The sequence below is a fragment of the Rattus norvegicus genome, chromosome 8 (assembly GCF_021556685.1).
Source record: "Rattus norvegicus strain SHRSP/BbbUtx chromosome 8, alternate assembly SHRSP_T2T, whole genome shotgun sequence".
NCBI classification, from domain to species: domain Eukaryota; kingdom Metazoa; phylum Chordata; class Mammalia; order Rodentia; family Muridae; genus Rattus; species Rattus norvegicus.
Window position 1 is genome coordinate 51,830,595 of NC_141541.1, and position 19,332 is coordinate 51,849,926.

Sequence of the window (19,332 nt, forward strand, 5' to 3'; positions counted from 1 at the left end):
TGGAGCCTGCGGGCATAGAGGGAGATAATTGGGAGCAGTTTGACAGCTTAATGTCTGAGGTTGGCTTCCTGGAGCAGTGAGGGGTGGGGTGGGGATGGGGCAGGAGCCAGAAGTGGGGTGAGGGTGGGGGGTAGATTGGGTTGTCTTCAGACCACCGTCACCACCACCACTGCTGCCACCTTTCCCCTCCATTTCCCCAGCACCAGCTTGTTGGGCAGGAAAATAAAACACAGAAAAGGAAATTAGATACGGAAAATAAATTAGGGTTTCTTTATTAATTTGTCAGAACTAATTAACATCTCCCTGAGATTTGTCTCCTCTCCAGATACCCTCAGAGCAGGAAGGAGGAAAGTCTGCCAGAGGTCAGGCTTGGGCTTCAGGGTCCAACCACTCCTAACAACGCCTACCCCTAAAGGAGAGGGCAGAAAAGGGGTCACCCAAAGGGGAGCCCCCAGGGTCCAGCTGAAAGAGACCCTAGATCCTCGTCCACTGCTGAGCCCCAGAACACTCCTGTCACCATGCTGATGTTGCTCTCCTGTCTTCATTTACCTCACATTCTTCGATGAAGCAAAGTTGTTGCCTGACTGGTTCAAGAATGTGGGGACAGTGTCTAGTGTCAAGTGCCATACTGGGCACAGTCAGGACTTAGTGTCACTTGTGAGACAGAGATTAGCAGAAATACGGAAACTTCTTCAGAATTCTTTCATCTCAAGCATCATGGTAGTGTTCACCTATAACCCCAGCACTCAGGAGACTGAGACAGGAGGATTGTTGCTAGTTTGATGTTACCTGGGCTATATAAAGAGATCCTGTCTTTAAAAAAAAAAGGGTATATACCCTCAAAGTCTTTAGAGTTTCACATTTGCAGAAGTCTCCAGAATACAGATTAAGTGTCTAAATGTGCCTTAGTGGCTGGACAGAGACAGAGCTCCCAGGAACTCTGGCTGGGCCATCTGAGGCCTATCTGCCCATCTCACCCACCACAGGGCCTGACTTACTTCCAGGAGTCTCCCTAACAGTTGTCTCACTTCCTGGTTGTGAATGCAAGTTCTCCCAGCCAGGAAGCCACACCAGCTGCCACCCCAGCTGGCCCTGGATTTGGGTGAGAGCCTGGTTTTGTTTCCCAGAATTAGGCCCAGCCCTGCTGTGTCAGAGTGATTCTCTGAGAAACCTCTCCACAGCCACACCTTGTAGTAGACACTGCCTTGGAGGGTTGCAAAATCCAGTCTGTGGGTCCCACTGTACTGACAGCATCTGGAGGTGTTCCACTGACACCAGCCAAAAAGACTCCAGTAGAGATGAAACCCTCCCTCCTCCCCAAGCCTGTCACCTCCAGAGTTGGCTGAAGGTCACACAGAAATGAGACCCCTCCCCTCCTCCCCCAGCTGTTCAGCTAGAAGAGGCTAAAGGGAGTGAGGGCTAAGTAGCCAGCCTCCTGTCCTCAAATGAGGACCCTGAAGCCTGGAAAAAGAGCCACAGCATGCTGGGTCAAGGTAGCACTTGAGTCTGCTGACTTCCTAGCCTTGCTCTCAAGAAGGTGTCAGGGCTTTTAAAAAAAAAAAAAAAAAAAGACATCAGAAGTACATTAGTTTGTCGCATTAGACACTCTCAGAACCAAGAAAACCCCTGGGGGATGTGGGCATATGCTCATTGGGGTCAGACTACAAAGTTAGTGTCCAGAGGTTAGGTCACGGTTCCACCCTCTCTGGACATATGCTCTTGATGTATGCCCTTTGACATCGGGGACATTTAGGGTCCTGCCGCATCTCTGCATTAGCAGTAAGCAGTTTCTAAATCGACAGACTTGGGTCTGCATCCTGGCTCTCTGCTATGACTGTGACCTTGGCTGTCCTTGGGTGCAGCTGAGCCTCAGTTTTCCAGCTGTCTCAGAATATCTGCTTTGAAATGTAAGGACTCCACGATCCATGGGTGTGATGCCGTTGGGGTAGATCCAGTGCCCAGTGATCTCCCGAGTGCCTTGCAAAGGCTCCTCCCTGCCTCCTGCCACTTTCCCTCCACACTGGGAAGAGATGGAGTAGAGCCCTTTCGGCCATCCTGTGATTCTAACCCTTGGCTGCCCAGCCGCCTTGCTGCACACCTGCCCGGGATAGAGGCTAGAGAGAGGAGCAGAACAGGCAGCTGGGATGGAGGCCTCTGTTCTCCAGGTCTCAGTTAGGCAAGAGAACTTTTCGAGGCCACTGGGGAGGGGCCTGGGGATGGAGCGGGCCTGATAAGGTTGGTGTCTCTGTCTGGGGGCTGAACATGGAAGGGAGTCTCAGAGGCCACTTGGAACTGTCTTGGACTTGGGGAACTTGGAGAAGGAACTGAGAGGCCCTTTAGCCCCGTGAAGCCACACCAAACTTCTTACCACACCCTTGCGCCTTGGCCAGGAAAAACACAGGGTCGCTTGCACTTAATCTCTGCAGGAAGAACACCCTTGAGGGGTTCTCCTGAGTTCCTGTCCCACTGGCCATGGGACCTCAACACCTGGCCCAGCTTCTGTAGTCAAAATGGGGGGTGCTGATTTGATGGAGAGCAGTTGAGCTGCCCAACCGTGGGGTTTCTGAAAGACAGCTTAGCAAATGCATACAGACAAACCTTGACGCCACCTTAGGGAGCTAGAAGAGGCCAAGGCTAGTGTCAGGCTATGGCTCTAGCCTTGATCCACAGTAGCTCTATCAAGCTCCCTGTCCTGAACAATGGCCAGGCAACTGCATATTGCTTTATTTCGGCCATTTTAACCTATGATGTCAAATCCACTTGCCAAGTAAGGAAACTGAGGCTCCTGGGTTTGAGGCAACTTGCCAATGAGTGGAAGACCCCAGCCTGAACTCTGCCTCCCAAGCTCTCTCCTTACACCCGGAGTCTTCTCCTTAGGAGGAAGAGCTTACCAAACCCCAGCCTTGCTGGCAGGTCAAACAAGTCTAACCACAGGGTATGCTTCCACCAAAGCAGGAAGAGTTGAGGATAGACATCTTCAGGAGGGAAAGGATATAGACTAGCTTGCCAGTCTCTCCATGGCAATGGTAAGGTACCAGACTTCGATGGAGACATCGAAAGGAGAAGAAACGTATTTACTGATTGGGTGAGAGGCTGGGAGGTCAGGCTTGTCAGACATGGTGGGTAGCAAATGACAGCCTCCCTCTGAACCTTTACCTTGGGAAGTATCTGAGACCAAGAAAGGCTGGACTTCTGTCTGCTGCCACCTGGCCAAGAGAGTCAGATCTGAATGTCATTTTCCCAAAGACTTTTGTTTCAATCTACTTGGGGACCCTTGCTAACCAAGGCTGGGCATGCGGGGCTCAACTGCCTGTCTGGGTACTAGCTGACCTCCAGCCAAGAACACTGCCCCTCAAGCCCTGCTTGCTTCCCTCCTTCCCTGTCCCTGAAAGGGACCAAAGGAACCCTAAGCTGGGTCTGTCACTGAGGGCTTCAGCCAATGGTGCTCTTGTTCTCTTAGGAAAAAAGACTTTCAGACTTCAGCAAAGACACTGCTAAGCAGGACAGGGTGTAGGGTTCCAGGCTCTGACTCAGGACACGGCTCAGACAGAAGTCTAGGGCTGAGTTCTGGTTCCACTGTCCCAGCTGTGCAGCTTGGTGGATTTCTCAGCCAACCCCAGGCCACAGTTTCCTCCTCTGTAAAACGGGTGTGTCTTGAGCCTTGTTCCAGAACATGGCAGTGAAAGTGGAAGATTCCAGAAGCACTTCTGAGTGCACAGTACGTTAAAAACAAAACAAAACAAAAAAAAAAAAAATTCAGAGCAGGGCAGTCAGTTCTCCAATACCGAGGTCCAGAAACACAAACTCTGCCCACCAGCATTCATTTATCTTTAGGGTTCAGAGAGCCCCCAGTGATGCGGGGAGGGTTGGGAGGAAGGGTAAGCTCAATCTGTGTTTCAGAAAGAGAAAGTTGCTGAGAATGGTTGGCTGTTGGGATGGGACCAGAGTTGGAGCAATGATGAGGGTCTTAAGTCAGATGTGTGTCTTTAATTGCTTGAGTTCACATCTCATAAAAGAGAAGGAAATAATAACAACAATAATAATAATAAGGCAGGAGCCAGCCCTGCCACTCCCCACCCCCTTTCTCTGCCTTGAGTCAAGAACCAGTTCCCACCAGTCTTTCTGGGGTTCAAAGCGTCTCCCCGCCCTAATCCTCACTTGGACCTCCCCGCCCCCACCACTACTGTGGGCAAGAGGCTTTTCTCTGAGGGGGGGGTGTGGGTTCTGACACTCCTGCACCACCACGATGGGCAGTGCCTAAGTGCTGGCGAAGAGGGGACACTACGCCAGACTTCCTGTTGATTGAAGCACACCATGAGAGCACCAGCTCAACTCTAGCTTTTATTTAGCCCAGGCCTGATTTCTCCCTGCTCAATGGAGGCACAAAGGTACTGCCTCCTAGCCCTTATCTACCAGAGGCAGCCTTACTAGGGAGGCAGAGGTCTGGGATGTGCTGCCTTCCCACCTGGGGAAGCCACCTTGGCCTGCTGCCTGCCAGCACCTTGATTCTCTAAGGTGGACAGACCTCCAGCCCCCTCTGGTCCCCCCCAATCCCTCTCTACCCCACCTCCAAGCCCTGACTCACTCCCTCTCTTCCCTCTCAAGCTGTGTCTCCAGGACATGTCAGGACAACGTGCTGGGTTCTGGTCCTACAGGCTTGGCTGTGCTGCTGCTCTCACTGGGGGTGGGGCAGTGGGGAGAGTTAGCTCTGACCTGCTTCTTCAGGCCTCCTTCTCCCCTCTTACCCTGGGTGGGGGTGGGGGTGCAGGCAGGACTGAACTCTAGAGCACCTCCCGTTTGCACCCACAAGAGGCTCTGCCTGGTGCAGCTGCAACCTAAGGGTGGTGGCAGGGGGTGGGGGTGGGGGAATGGGACACCACACTTCTTCACCCCAATCCTGCTCTTCTGGGTCCTACGTGCATGTGATGTGCGTGCGATGCCACCCAGTCTCCCAGAGACCCTTACCCAAAAGCCTTCACTCTCAGAAGGCTGTTCGTCAGCCACTGGCTAACGCTGCTTCCCCAGTATTGTGCAGTCAAAGTGGAAAGGGTCTCGGGTTCTCCATGCTTTTTTCTGTTTATTTTATAACTGTAAGTCACTTCCCTCTGCTGAGTAGTCTCAACCCACTTCGAAACGGGCAACACTATCCCCTTGATTGCTTCAGGATTCTGGATGCCCAAAGTCAAAGAGGCTGGAGGAAGGTGTGTTAGGACTGTACCCCACCCCCACCCGTCCCTACACCTTGCTGGTCAGCCTAGCAAGCAGAGGGTGAGAGAGGTGCATCCTTGTGTGTCCCTGAGACCTTTGAGAGTGACTGGTTCCACGCCCCTGTGGCTCTCAGCCCTCCTCTCATAGAGAATCTTCTCTTTGGGGAAGTAGGCATGGCCTTTGCCGGGGACCCAAGTCTTCCTTTGATCTGGTAGCTTCCTAAGAAGTCTTGATTAAAAGCTCTCAGTGACCTGGGAAGTCAGTGGGGACCCCTGTCTGTTTCCTGGGGTTCATTATGGAGATTAGATAGAGTGTGTTCCCAGTACAGGCTTCAGGTGCCAAGCCAGCTGGGGATTCGGATTCTGGCCCAACCAATCATGGAGGGCCCAGGGATTGCTATTTGAGCAAGCCGGAGGTAGAGGCTGTGGGATATGAGAACAGAGCAAGTGGTACTGTGGGACCTGTATGTTGAAGTAGGAGTTTTCCACCCCAAGGAGGTGTGGTGGGTGGGGACCTGGGAGGAGGAGAGGAAGCTGGGAGTTTAAGCAGGGGTAGATTGAAGGTCTGATACTGTTTCAGATCTGCCCCTAGGCAGTGGAGAGGGCAGGAGGCTGTGTATTCAGATCCACCTGTTAGCAGTGTCCATTGAATAAATCCCTGTACCTGCCTGAGCCTCAGTTTCCCAGCACGACAGTGGCATCTGCCTTAACAGAGTGAGACTCGTGGGTGCCTCTCAGGCAAGGTTCGCTGTTGTCAGTGTTATCCAAGATTTTGTAAAGACAGGAAGCTCGAGACCATGTCTAGAAATTCCCAAAGAGGGTTAAACTGCTATACTACCGTGACTAAGGAGCGAGTTTTGCAGATATCGAGGAAGTGGTTGGCAGGCAAAGGTGCTTAGCGGTATTCATTTTTATCTTACGTACATTAGAGTTGGCCAGAAAGAAAGAGAGAGAGAGAGAGAGAGAGAGAGAGAGAGAGAGAGAGAGAGAGAGATGTGCATGCATCATGGGCGTGATGGTGCCCATGAAGGCCAAATGAGGGCACATTAGATCCTCTGAAACTGGAGTTGCAGACCATTGAGAGCCACCATGAGGGTGCAGGGAGGTGAACTTAGACCCTCTAAGGGCAGCCTGTGCTCACTCTTAACTCTTGAACCATCTCTTCTCCAGCTCCTGTTTGGATTTGCTTGTTTTGTTGCTCTAGCTCTTGAGACAAGGTCTTGCTAAATTGCCCGGGCTGTGCTGGTCTTCAACTCACAGTCCTACTCAGCCTCTCTGGCAGACCCCAGCTACTGCCTGGCTACCCAGCCCTCTGTTAGCTCTCATTCCTTCCCCTCTGCTCCCTTCCAACGTGGTAGAAAGTCCTCACACCATTATAAGGTCCAAGAGCAGATGCTTTGGCCCCCACCCCCATGCCCTCACACCCCCGTTTCTCTTGAGCTCCTGTAACTTCATGCTGCAGCCAGGCAGAGTCAGCCAAGCATGAAAGAAATGAGCAGTCAGGATCCTTCAGAAACACTTGAACCTGGAGAAAGAGGCCAAAAGGGGAGAGATGTATGGCTGGAGGTTGCAGCCTTCTAGCCAAAGCACCCGCTGCTCCTTGGATGCACCTGGCTTCTTAGGTGAGCTGTTTGCTTATCTTATGACCCAGAGGCAAGGCCTCTGTAGCCACAACAAGAGAAACAAGCATACTACCTTTCTAAGGTGGCTGGCTGATAAGTCTTCCCCAGGTGCTCTCATGGCCACTGTCACCCTATTGAGCCATCTCAGGCCAAGTCATAACCCCGCCCCTCCTCTTCAGCCAGATCCTCAGTTCTAAGCCCTACCAACTCCCTTACAACTGTTGAACCAGTTCACTCCCCTGTGATTTTTTTTTCTTTCCTTATGGGCAAAATGGGGAGCCAGTAGCAGCTGGTCCCCAACTAAGGAGACCTCTGAAGGATCCGCAGTCTGCTTCTTCTCCACCTTAGATGGTCCTTGGATCCCAGTCTGAGTCCACTGTCCCTTTGACTTTTCTATTTATGTACCAGAACTCACCCACCACATTTCAGTTTCCCAATCAAATCATTAATTACCCCAGTAATTAAATCCAATTAGCAGTTGTAGGGGCCTTTCTGAGTGAGGAACCATTAGCCAGGGTGAAAATGCCTGGGAGAGGGAGAGAGCGAACACCCATCCCTTCCCAGCTTTCTGAGTGACAGCAGGAGCCAGCAGTGCAAGGCCCTGGCCCCCAATTAAAGTTGGGGCCTCACTCATTAAGCTAATTTGGCATGCTATCCCAGCAGCCTCTGGTGGGAAGGCCAGCAATGGAGCCAGTCAACATTTGGTAGTGGTGGAGGTGGGACAAGCCCTGCTCACCTTGAGGACTGCGTGGGAGCTCCAGGCTCACTCAGGGAAAGGTTGGGGTCTCATGAGTCCCACTTGCTTCAGGCTTCCTTGGCTTTGTGGCTGATGAGGGTAGGATGGGCTTGGGGGGAGATGAGATAGGAAATACCAACCTTCTGTTTCCTGTCTTGGGGAGAGACAGCTTGGTAGTCATTTTATCTTTCTAGGTCTAAGGCTGAGGGGAACTCCCATCCTGGGATGGTTGTGAAGAATACATACATACATACATACATACATACATACATACATACATACATACATACTCACTCTCAACTCTAGCTCCTTGGTGCCTGATAGCCACGCTTACCCTCCACTCCATGATTCCTGCAAATACTCGGTGTTTTATCTCCATTCCACTACAGCTCGCACCCCACACTTCCCAGGTTGAGAAGCTGAGAGCCACAAAGATAAAGATCTAAGCCAGAGTCAGGCTTGGAAGAATGAAGATGAGGTATGTTCAGAGTCCTCGGTCAGGTCTCTCTGTGGCTCAGCTGGCCTCAGCCCTGACTGGAGCAGAGGCAGAGGCCAGGGTGACAGGCTCAGTCCTTTCCCAGAGCCAGGGGTGACAGGCAGAGGGGATGATGCCCTCACTCCTTATGTAAATAGGGACTCCTCACCCATCCTGCATCAGAGAGGTTCCTTGTGTCTGTCATGAATGCATAGACCGCTGCTTAAACTCCAAAAGGGGGCAGGAGCAAGACTTACCACCAGGCTCAGTGACGGAAGGCACAGCCTCTGGAAACAGGCTGTTCTGTCCAACTGGCCTTAGAATTCCTCATTTCTAAGACGAGGATGATAATGACACCTAGCACCCAGGAGTTTTGAGAACTAAATACCCATGAGCCTTCACAGGTACAGGTAACTGACACGCACATGCTAACTGTTCTTGCCATCTTCTGGAGGGACCCAGCAGGAAACATGTCCCTCTTGTGTCCTCTCAGGGACCCACAGGCTTCTGTTGTTCAGGGTGTTGCTCAACCTTTTGGTGGTCAGAGGGGACATGCGATAACTCCTCCAACACTTGAAAGACATGGGATGCTTGGCACACATAGCATACCACTGCCATAGGCTGCCCCTGGGCTCTCAGGCCACTCTGGGCAGGGTCAGAAGGACAGGGGGATGGAAAGGATGAGAAGTCAGGGAAGCAGGTGGCCACGGAGGCTAGCTACATCTTCGCAGCTGGGCGCCATGCCCTGTGCCTACGTGCTGGCTCCCTCTGTGAGGCAGGATGAAGAACAGGCCCTGGCATGCCAGCCCCTACCAGTGACTCCTGAAACCTTGACAAGTCTGAGCTAGAAGCGGGCCTGGGTGAGGCTCCTGATAGACTCATGTTGGGCAGAGGGATGGTCGGTGTGGGAAAGACCCCACACTTGAAACTGACGCAGCAGCAGGAACCAGAAGGAGACTCGAGAGGATGCGGGGTTGTAGCTGGGCTCAGAGCCTTTTCTGACTCTCCGGTCTCCTCATGTCTCCCTGCCAAGCAGGACAGGAAGAGGGCAGGCTACAGAGGCAGCAGGGAGGGGTTCCCTCAGCATTTTGCCAAGTGTAAGGTGATGGTTTTGAGTGTTGTGAAGAGAGAGAGAAGGAGGGAACGGTGACAACAGTGTGCCAGGAACAGAGGAAGCTGCCCAGTCCTGGGGAGGTGACCTCACCCCAGCTGAGTGAGCTGGATATGCCGGGACTCATTGTATAGGCGGAAAGGCTGGGTTTGGGGATGGGCATGAGACTTGGCCATGGACACTGACATTGATAGTCACTGAAGCTGTCCAGGTCAGCTAGGAAGACCTATACCAACTACCACTTTCGGCCTCTTGGGTGCTAGCAGGGAGGGCCACCCAGGGACAGTTGTGCAGAACCTGGACGTGACCACAGGCCTCCTGAAAGTGGAGGCAGGGTGTACCAGTGAGCACCCTCCCTCTCCCTGATCCACCATATCAGGACCCTCTGAAGAGTTCTCCTTCTCCACACCACATGGGGGCAACTAGGCGAAAACAACAAACAAACAAACAAACAAACAAACAAAACCAAAATGAGTCATTAAGTGTCCTGCTTCCCTGTGACAGTAAGCTTGGCTGAATTTAGACCTGAACTTCCACAAACGTTGAAAGGCAGCCAGCAAGGGGGCACCCACCTGTAGTCCCAGCTCCACTTTTCAGAAGGCTGAGGTAAGAAAATCCCCAAAGTGCTCCATTCCGGGCCCAGCCTGGGAAACCTATATCTAGAAGGGAGAGAGATTGGGGCCGTCACCGCAGGACTGGAATGCTCACCCACCTCACTCCCAACCCCACGCCTTGCGCTGTTCTGTGGCTACAACCCAGAAGAGGTTAGCGCTCAGGTTGGAGTCATGACCCTGGTTTGTTGTGTGAGTCTAGGCTCAAACTGCTGCTGGGAGGGTTTAGTTGGGGGAGGGTGGTTTGGCGGTTACAGTGGGAGTGTATAGGGAGTTGGGCTACGGCCCCTAAAGCTAATATTGAAAGAGTATCCGTGCCGTAGGCAACAGGTTCGGGTCACTGCAGTTCTAGGCTACAAAGCATCACTCAAGTCAATGCACTTTAGCCTTTGGAATGGATAAGACAGTCTGCTGGAGCAGGAGCAAAGCCTGCCCCATCCCAGCATCCCTCGGTGGCCTTGGCCCTGGTCTGCTCTCAATCCCACCGCCCACTTGGTTCCTAAGAACTCGGCCTCCTGTGCATTTGTGTTTTCCACGTTGTACAGTCCCTGTCCCTCGGCTTGAGGGGCAGGCCCATACACAGAAGTCTGGAACGTTCCTCTGACCCTTAGCATTGCCTATAAGATAGATCCAAAGGTGGGGCAAGGTCAACAGAGAGCTGGCAGCCACGTGCCTGGGGATATAGACAAAGGACCAGGAGGGACAAATGCCAGTCCTGGATGGGACAGCCATCAGGGATGGAGCAATGGAGTCTTGCGTGTCGCAGAGTGTGTGCATGCATGCTTGCATGCATGTATGCACGGCTATGTATGTTTGAACGACTCTCTCCTTAGCCCACCAGACTGGGTATCACTAGTCAGGCCTTCCCACATTAAAGCAAAGGCAGGAGAGCCAGGCCCAGGGTGAGGAGAGCAAACAGCAAAACTTAATGACTTTAATATGAAAGAATTTGCCACTAATTAAGCACAAACACTCCACTAATGCAGAGAACACATGTTGTGGATTTCACTTAAGCAGGAACCAAATGAAGTGAAAATCCTTCCAAAATGATAGCAGTTCACCCTCGGAGGAAGATGCTGTTTCTCCTCGGTTCTGTCGAGCATCACCACCCTGAGTATATACTGGCCTTCTACCATCACAGCCTCCTAGCCTCCCTGGCTAGAGGTTCTGGCAATGCTCTCTCGGCCTGTCCACCTGCTGGTATCCCTTTCCCTGACTGTCCTTCCCAGAGTTCTTCCATTCTCTGGAGACACAAACGTCTCTCGGTGGCCTGTGTCTATCAAAGAGCAGCTCCTGAGCCCAGCGTTCTGACCACATGGCTCAGCTCTGTCCTTCAGACACCAAGGCCCACCTCTCTCTTCTTTCCCAGGACATACAAGGAAGGTTTCCCCATCGGAGTGTCCCACGCTGGCACTTCTCACTCCCAATACTAGCTTGCCATGGCTGGCCCTACACACCCATCATGCATTTCGTCTCCCCTGCCTGAGTTCTTCGGTTCCTCCGCTAGTCCCTTGGTCTTCATTAAGGCAATTTTATTCCTTTGGGGGCATGTAACGGTGTCTGAATATGATTTAATTGTTGTAAGTGATGGTGGTGTTCCTAATATCTAATGTATAGACACCAGGGGTGTTGCTAAATGTCTCACAGGGTACAATACAGACCCCACTAGGCAGGATTGTCTGGCCTAAAATGTCAGCAGTTATCTAGGTGCCCTTGCTTGGGAAACTGGCTCACCTGTATCACGGCAGGTCTTTCCCCATGTGTTACCAATACCTGCACCTAGGTAGCTTCTCCATCATGCTAGGAACACATAGGAACAGGCAGGTTTCACTCTTATATCAGCCCTATTAAACAGCACTATCATGATCCCTGCTTTATATGTGAGGAAAATGATGCCCAGAGAGATCCATGCGACTTCAGGTTAACGGACTAATTACTTCATTTACCCCAATGGTCTCTATAGACCTCACTCTCTATTTTCCTCTCAACCCCTTGGGCATCATACCTCCCACCCAAAAACCCTTTCTCTTAGAATGTGCCTCCCTACAACCTTTCTGCAAGGCAGAGCCTTTTCAGAGCTTGGTGCCGGAGTAGCCCACCTTGCCCTTCCTGATACAAGGTAGACCCGAGAGCCCTGCACTGCCCAAGCAAGTTTTGAGCTTCTCCATAGTTTGGAACCGTGATCACTGAGGAAGGCACATGCGGATCCTGAGCCTTGTAAAGGTTTCCCTGGGGAAGCCTAGGGAATCCTTCCCCTGCCTTCTAGCAGCCCCCAGTCTCTCCCTCTTCAACTGCAGTCTTCCAAAAAGGCTGCTGCCTACACTTCCCCAAACGTGTCAGTGGCAGTGCACGCACGCTCACAAGGAAGCCCCGGCTGTGTCTGCCGTGAGACAGTAGTGTTCACTGCGGCGGCAGCTACCCTCATGTCACCGCACCTTTCTGAATCTTGGCCTTAGAGCCAGAGGCTTCTGTGGCTGCAAGTCAAAAAGGCCAGGTCAGGCAGGAGCAGCCCAGGGCTGTGGAGGGGGGCAGGGGGTGGAGCTGGAGAACACACAGACATAAACAGGCTTAGGTGGAGGGCAGGGAGCAAGGCCTCTCTTGCAGCAGCTCAGTTAGGTGAGAAAACTATTTTTCACCTTATGCTCTGGTGTGAGAAAGGAAGGGAGATGGGCTACTAGGAACTGGGACAGAAGAGAGAATCAAGCCTATCAGCTTGGAAGCAAAGCAGAAGATATGGGATTGAAAAGGTGAGCAAACTGACCCACACCGTGTGGGGATTCCCATTTTCAGGCAAGGAAGAGTCAGTCTTTAAGCTGTGTCCCCTCCGTATGGGTGAGGTCTCAGCTTCCATTTCTGCCCCTTGGCTAATGCCCTTCCCAGGAGCTGCCACTGGACCTGGAACAATGGTTAGTTAGCCTTGGCTCAGGACCACAGCTGGCTCAGAGACTTCTCCACCAACCAGTAGGGGTGCCCTGTGAGGTCTGAGTGCCAGGCTTTGGCTGACATGCTATAACAAGTGCATGCCTACGTGTGCACCCTGAATGCACAGTCCCACCTAACCCATGACAAGGGCAAGAAGAGAGGGCTCCAGGAAGCTGCCTCCCCAAGAAGGGACTTGGGAAGGACAGAAGTCAAAGGATATGTTTAACAGAAGGGATAGCAAGACAAACCTCTAGCAGTCTTCCCTACTCTCATTTCCTCGCTGTTGTTCTTAGTCTGGGACTCTCTGTTCAACACCTTCCCTTGGGGCGTGGTGGCTCACACTTTTAGTCTCAGCATATAGGAGGCTGAAGCAGGAAGATCGCCATGAGTTCAAAGCCCACTTAGGTGACCTTGGGCTTGATCTTGAGGAGTTCAGGAAGTTTACTCTATAACACTGGAGCCCCAGCCAGGGCACTCAGCATCATCCTGCAGTGGGCCAATGGCAGGTGGTCTAGGCTACTCAGGGTCAAGGTCTGAGCAGGAAGGAAGAAGGGTTGAGGCATGGGTGTTGGAGTTACAAAGGAAGGGGTTGTGCATGGGGGCCCAGGCCAGGAGTGTTGAGAATATGAAGTGAGAGATCACTGGTGATGAGGGTAGGGGTAGGAGGAGCTTGGGGGGGGGGTAGATTTGAACCAGTGCCGCTCGGTAACAAAGCTGTTTTGAAGCTACTGTGGGCTGGACTGGGCGACTGCTTGGCTATGGAAGAACCTCCTATATACCCCAGCTTTGCTGTGGTACACCGTGGATTTGATCTGGGAGGACTTCCAGGAGAAGTTGGCCAGCATACAAAGTCAGAGAACCGAGTGGTCAGTTCACAGTGACTCCCAAGAGAGGCAAAGTTGTGGCAGAGTGAACTGAACAGGTTAGGGCCACAGAACCCTTCCGGGATCCTCAAGACCACCACTCCCTACTCAAGCCTGGAGACAAGGACCGAGTGGTAGGGACCAGGGCCTACCTGTCCCAGTTTCCTGCGTGTAGCCTTCCCCTCACCACTGCCCAGAGGAAAGGTGGTAAGACTACTAGAGGAAGTAGAGTAGGCTGAGACCTAACACCTTGAAGACTAGAGATGGAGACAAGTAGAGCCAGGAGTGAGGCACTGTGTTCATGGTGCCAAAGTAGAGTCCCTGCTTACCAGAGCCTCGGGGGATGGAGTGACAACAGGAAGTGGGCCTGCAAGAGAGTGGTCCAGAATTCCCAACCTCTTCTGCGTTCCTTGATGAGAGAACCAAAGCCCAGCTCCCTGACTCATCTTGGTCCCCTAACCCACCCTGCCAAGTTTCAGGGAGAGATAGAGCTTGTCAGGGCACCCCCATGGCTGCTGCCACCCTCGGGGCTTCTGTACCGGCAGGGGAGTGGGGCTGGCCCAGTCTGTCTGGAAGATCCTGCGCCCTGGCTCCTTCCAGGTCCTTTCCCAGGCTGCCGCGCCCCCTCTTCTCCCACGCACTGTGTTCCCCCACCCAAGGCAACCGGGCGCCAGCCCCACAGCCCATCATTAACCAACTCCATGTGGGGAGTGGGGGGGAGCATTCAGCCAAGAGGAAAACATGGGCAGTTTCTGTGACCCCAGAACTGGGGGTGGAGGCGCCTGGGCTCAGACAGTAGCAATTAGCCCCTGACTGTGGGATCATAGGACATTATCACTACTTCGAGTGGCTGGTAGTGAGTGGAAGGGATACAGAGCCCCTGGAGCCATTCCAGAAACTCTGTCCCCAAGAGAATTCCCCAAGGCCTTCTCACCAGCAGAGGTCCCTGAGCTGCAAGAGATAGGAAATGAAGCCGCCACTAACCACTGTGCCTGGCCAGGACATGTTCTATGCCTCCTTGCTGTGTCTCCCTAGAGAGGGCTGGCTGGACACTGGGGCAAGGAGTGGGACAGCCACTGCCTCAGTCTGCTCCTGGTGCCCTCTAAATCGGGGTCACCGTGGCCCCATCCCAGGTGTGAAGGGGAGTTTGGAAGCAGGTGTTGCAGCCTGGGAGCCAAGGAGCTCCTGAATTAATGGGGAATCGTGCCTGGGGCGTAGATACGAGAAAGGACAAGTTCAAAGGGCTTCAGCAAGTGCCTGCCCTTATGGGTTCTTCCTGGCAGAATGATCAGGTCCAGATGACAGGTTGGCACAGTCTTCCAAGAGAGAGGAGTGTGACCCCAGAAAGGGAGTTCCCTCCTGATCCCATTTCTTCCTTGCCAGCCTGAATGCTTCCCGCCTGAACTTCCAGAGAGTTGACATTTGAGAAAGAAGCTGGGCTGAGGGGAGGGTCCGAAAGCCTTAGGTCACCTTGCTGACTCAGCAGGTTTCAGGGACCCTTCCCCCTCCCCACAGTGAGTCATTCTAACTTGCATTTACCTGTTTCTCATCAGCCACCGGAAGGAAGTCCTGTCCTGTCTGCCAGTTCCTGGAGGGGAGGGAGGGAACATGCCTAGAAAGCCCTAGAAGCCAAGGGTATTGGTTTCAACTGGGGTTGTACTTTGTTGGTAGGGCACTTACTTAGCGAGCATGTGCAAAGCCCTGGGTTGGATTTCCAGTGCAGCCCCTGACCTACACACATGGACACACGGACACACGGACATATGGACAAGTTGGGGGGAAACAGGGTTGATTTTCTTCTAGCCAGATGTCACATGTAACTCATGTAGCTCTCACATTGTAATGAATCCCATTAGTCAGGAAGCTTAGTCGAGAGATTAAGGCAGGAGACCTGCTATGAGTTTGACACCAGTCTAGGCTGCAGCAGTCTTGTTCTAGGGCAGCTTAGGCGACGGTGTGCAATGCTTGTCTCACAACAGAGTACAACAAAAGAAAGAAAGGGACGTTGCTTGGACACAGGTTCTCGTCAGAGAGCCCAGCACCCTACACCTTTACACACAGACTTCTCATGCACGCGCTAACCCTCTGCTCAAGCGACTGCTGGAGATGCCGAGGCAAAGTTTCAGTAAGTGAAGGCCTGGAGATCACCACAGCCAGGCCAGGGCAGAGTGAGCCTCACCAAAGTGCCCCTTTACACACCCACCTTCCGAGCCCAGACCCAGCCAGGACAGGAGTTCTAAAGTCAAAGGGACAGGAGGAGAACCTGCTGGTGTGGCCACACCCGATGCGTGGGAACTCTTGCCATCTCGCTGTAGATTAGCTCTACGGCAAGCAGGGTAGGGCCTTGGGGAGCAGGTTCGTCTGCCACAACTGAAGAGCCTTTGTGTTTTCTTGCTGAGCTTGGGCTTTTGCGGGCCTGTGACGTTGGGGGGAGGGGGCTGGTCTGATGCTTGCCTTGCTGGGTCAGCACTTCTGAGAAGCCAGGTCGCCCCAACTGCCTAGCCTGTGCTCTGTTAAGGAGACCAAGGCACCAGAGCACAAGTCCCAGGGACCAGTGTCTTCGACCTTGACTATACAGGGCGGGCAGGGAAAGACTCATTGCTTGGACCCCCTCCTGCAGACACAGGTCTCATGATCTCTGCACCCTGCCCCCTATCCTGATCCATCCAGTTCTGCACATAGCACACAGTAGGTGCCCAAGCCTGAATTCCCCAGAAAACATGTCTGACCCTCAGTAACTGGACTCCAGCATAAGGTACCCATGAGTACTATGACCGAGTATTATGATTGACATTTGTATCATTTTCAAAGTACTTTGGGGTTTCTGAAGGACACCACCCAGAAAAAAGCCCTAGAGAGAGAGAGAGATTGAGCAAGACACAGGTTTAGGGTGGGAACTGCAATAGACCAGGGGGCTACTCTTCCGTGTCCCTGGGCAGATGACTCAATCCTTCTTGACCTGGCTAGTGGGAGGTTGCCTGGACCATTGAACGCTCATGTGTCACCATGTCACAAAACTCCAGGCCATGATCTGCAGAGGAAGAGGACTTTGCTATTGCTTAGGTAACCAGAGAGTCAGCAGATTCCCACACTTGGGCCTACAATGTCAGGCAAAATGTGGTTGACACAGCTCAAGGACAAGCGTGTCCCTGCTTTTCCCACGGTAGCTAGACAGCTGTTGAGTGACAGGATACAGACTCCACACAAGGGTGGGAAATAGTAATGGGTACAGTTGCCTGTTGTGTGCCAATTGGGGTCCTAGTAGAAGTGCCCACAGAGAGTCAGGAACAAGAACCTCATGGTGTCCCAGAAGAGGGGGGTCTGTACAGTGCCTACTGCCGGGTAGATGATCAGTAAGCATTAGTTGAATGAAGTCCCAGAGAGGGAGACCTACTGTTTCACAGATGATGGGGATAGTGAGGAAGATGATGCTGATGCTGGTGGCGATGGTGACAATGCCAATGGTGACAGCAGCAGCCAACACCGACTGGGCATTTACTTTGTGCTAATGCTGCCTTCTGGGTTCACCATGTACTCCTTCATTTCACCCTCACAAGTCTCACGGGGCGAGCATTAACTGTTGGAATCTCCGCTTTGCACATGTGCACCCTCGGTGTAAACTGAGTCACAGAAAGGCTTGAGTCATCGGCCACTGGATGGCACCGACCAAGGCAGAGTGCAGACTCTTCCCAGCCTCGTTGTGTGCACCTCAGTGGATGCCAGAAAGGTCCCACCGAGCTCAGGGGCCACCCTGGCCGTGTCCCACATTAGGAAGCCAGGGCAGAAATAAAGAGAGATGAGCGTATACTGAGGTCCCGACTCCTGCCGTCTGCCCCAGCAGGCACCCATTCATCCTGTTCCTTTTCCCAGGCCTGCTCCTCTTCTACCTGTTCAAGACTGATTCCCACTTCCTTAAAAAAAATTTTTTTTAAGCCATCCAGGCTAAGAGCTGGGTACTTAGACTTGACTTGACACTCTTGGTCCAAGCTGCCCCCTCAGGGTGGCATATTGAAGAGGGACCTACTTTTACTAGTCTTTTGTCCCCTCTTTCTGGCACCGTCAATGCTCCAGGAGCCCCACATGCCACCCATGGGCTACCTCCCAGCCCGGTTAACAGAGGCCAAGAGTAAAAGTGAACACACCCGCTACTGAGAAGTCCTCTGTGTCCTGACCCAGCCCATCACAGGGACAGAAAGTGCCAGGAATGCTTTTGTATACAATGAGGGGATGCCAAGAATGTTCCTCTCTGCATCATCATGAAGCTGCTTCTGGAGAAGCCAGTGGAGAGACAAACAGCCTCTACCCAGTATATACTTAGAGAGGACATAGACATGAGTGTGTAACCACACATGAGCGCACGCACACACACACACACACACACACCTGCTTTGGCACAGGAACCTCCTCAACCTCCACGGGCATCATCAGCAACCTCCCCTCTTGGCACTGCCTTATCCTTGAAGGGTGAAGTCACTGCTTGGGAAGTAGCATAGGAATGTCAGCCTGTGTAACAAGCACCCACCCCCCCACCCCACCCCCGCCAGCCACACACCTGCAGAGGGATGCAAGGAGAAGGGATACTGGGGTCAGTGGGCCATGTGCCCCTTCCAGGCCAACCACACCTAGCACCAAGATAGTTCCTGATGCCCATGCACCTTCCCCCAACTCTCACCTGTGTCCCAAGCCCTCCCAACTGGCTTTTCCAGTTCTCAGCTTTATGTGGCGTAAGTTCCCCAATTATGCTCACATTATCACGGCTGCTGGGCAGCCTCTGGCAGGCCTGGGGATCGGAGGCTGGAGGAGCATTTAGGGAGCACCCATTTATCCTGCCAGGGAAGATGGAAGAATTAGTCGCTTGCCAGCTGACCAGTCAGCAAGAGTGCTAGACCATCTGACCCACTGGCCTCCTCTCAGGACTGCTTCTGGGTGGGACAAGGGCTGGGCTGCTGACAGACAGAGCCAGAAGGAAACAGGAGACCCAGGGCACCGAGCCTGCTCCTTTGAAGAGGCAAGGGAATGGCTGCCTGGGTCCCACGGGTAGGCGGAAATTCAAACCCCAACTTGTAATACTTTCCTCCTCCCACCTCCTCCAGCTCCTTACCCCTCTGCTTGGGGTGCCTGATGCTTCCAAGGGCCAGCTGGAGGGATGGGAACACAGCTTGATGTGCTTGGTAAGGCTGTGCCAATGGTGAAAAGGATGGGGATGTGTATGAAATTCTCAGTGTTGAGGGTATGGTTTGGGAGAGCCAAATCGAGACATTAGAAGGAATTCAGTAATCCAGCGCCACCGCCCCTGCTGCCGCCCCTCTCTTTCTCTTTCTCCTTCTCTTCTCCCTCCCTTATCCCCCTCTCTCCCCACACCTCTTCTCCTTTTCTCTCTTCTTCCTTACATCCCCTACATCTCAAGTCTTACTGTGTAGTCCAGGCTGGCCTTGAACTTACAATCCATCTGACTCTGACTCTTGAATGCTAATATTACAAGCATGCTCCACCATGCCTGGCTTAGCGTGTGTCTCTTGAGAGCCTACTGTGTACTAAGCTGAGGTCACTGTGGTCTCTAGAGGAGTGGAATAGGGAGCAGTGTGCTAAAGTGACCGTGTGCTAAAGTGATCTTCCCAGGAGTCCCCACCTCTCCACCACACAGAGGAGGCAAGGATCCCAGGCCTCTTGGAGCTATCCTCCTGCCTCTGGGTCGGTGGAGGGCCTGCTATTATTGATGATCAGTAAACTGGAGATGCAGGATAAGAAGTTCACAAATGTGGTCACTTATCAATAACAGGAACAA

The 19,332-nt window shown here is 52.8% G+C and overlaps 1 protein-coding gene and 1 long non-coding RNA gene across 2 annotated transcripts in view; one reads left to right on the forward strand and one right to left on the reverse strand.

Annotated features, from left to right (window-relative positions):
• Nucleotides 1-19,332, forward strand: part of Nectin1 (nectin cell adhesion molecule 1) — a 63,060-nt gene that overhangs the window by 24,802 nt on the left and 18,926 nt on the right.
• Nucleotides 4,331-9,810, reverse strand: LOC148004094 (uncharacterized). The gene is made up of 3 exons (XR_015627239.1): nt 9,724-9,810; nt 7,566-7,715; nt 4,331-6,732 (listed from the first exon to the last, which is right to left on the reverse strand). It is a non-coding gene; the product is annotated as an uncharacterized LOC148004094 (long non-coding RNA).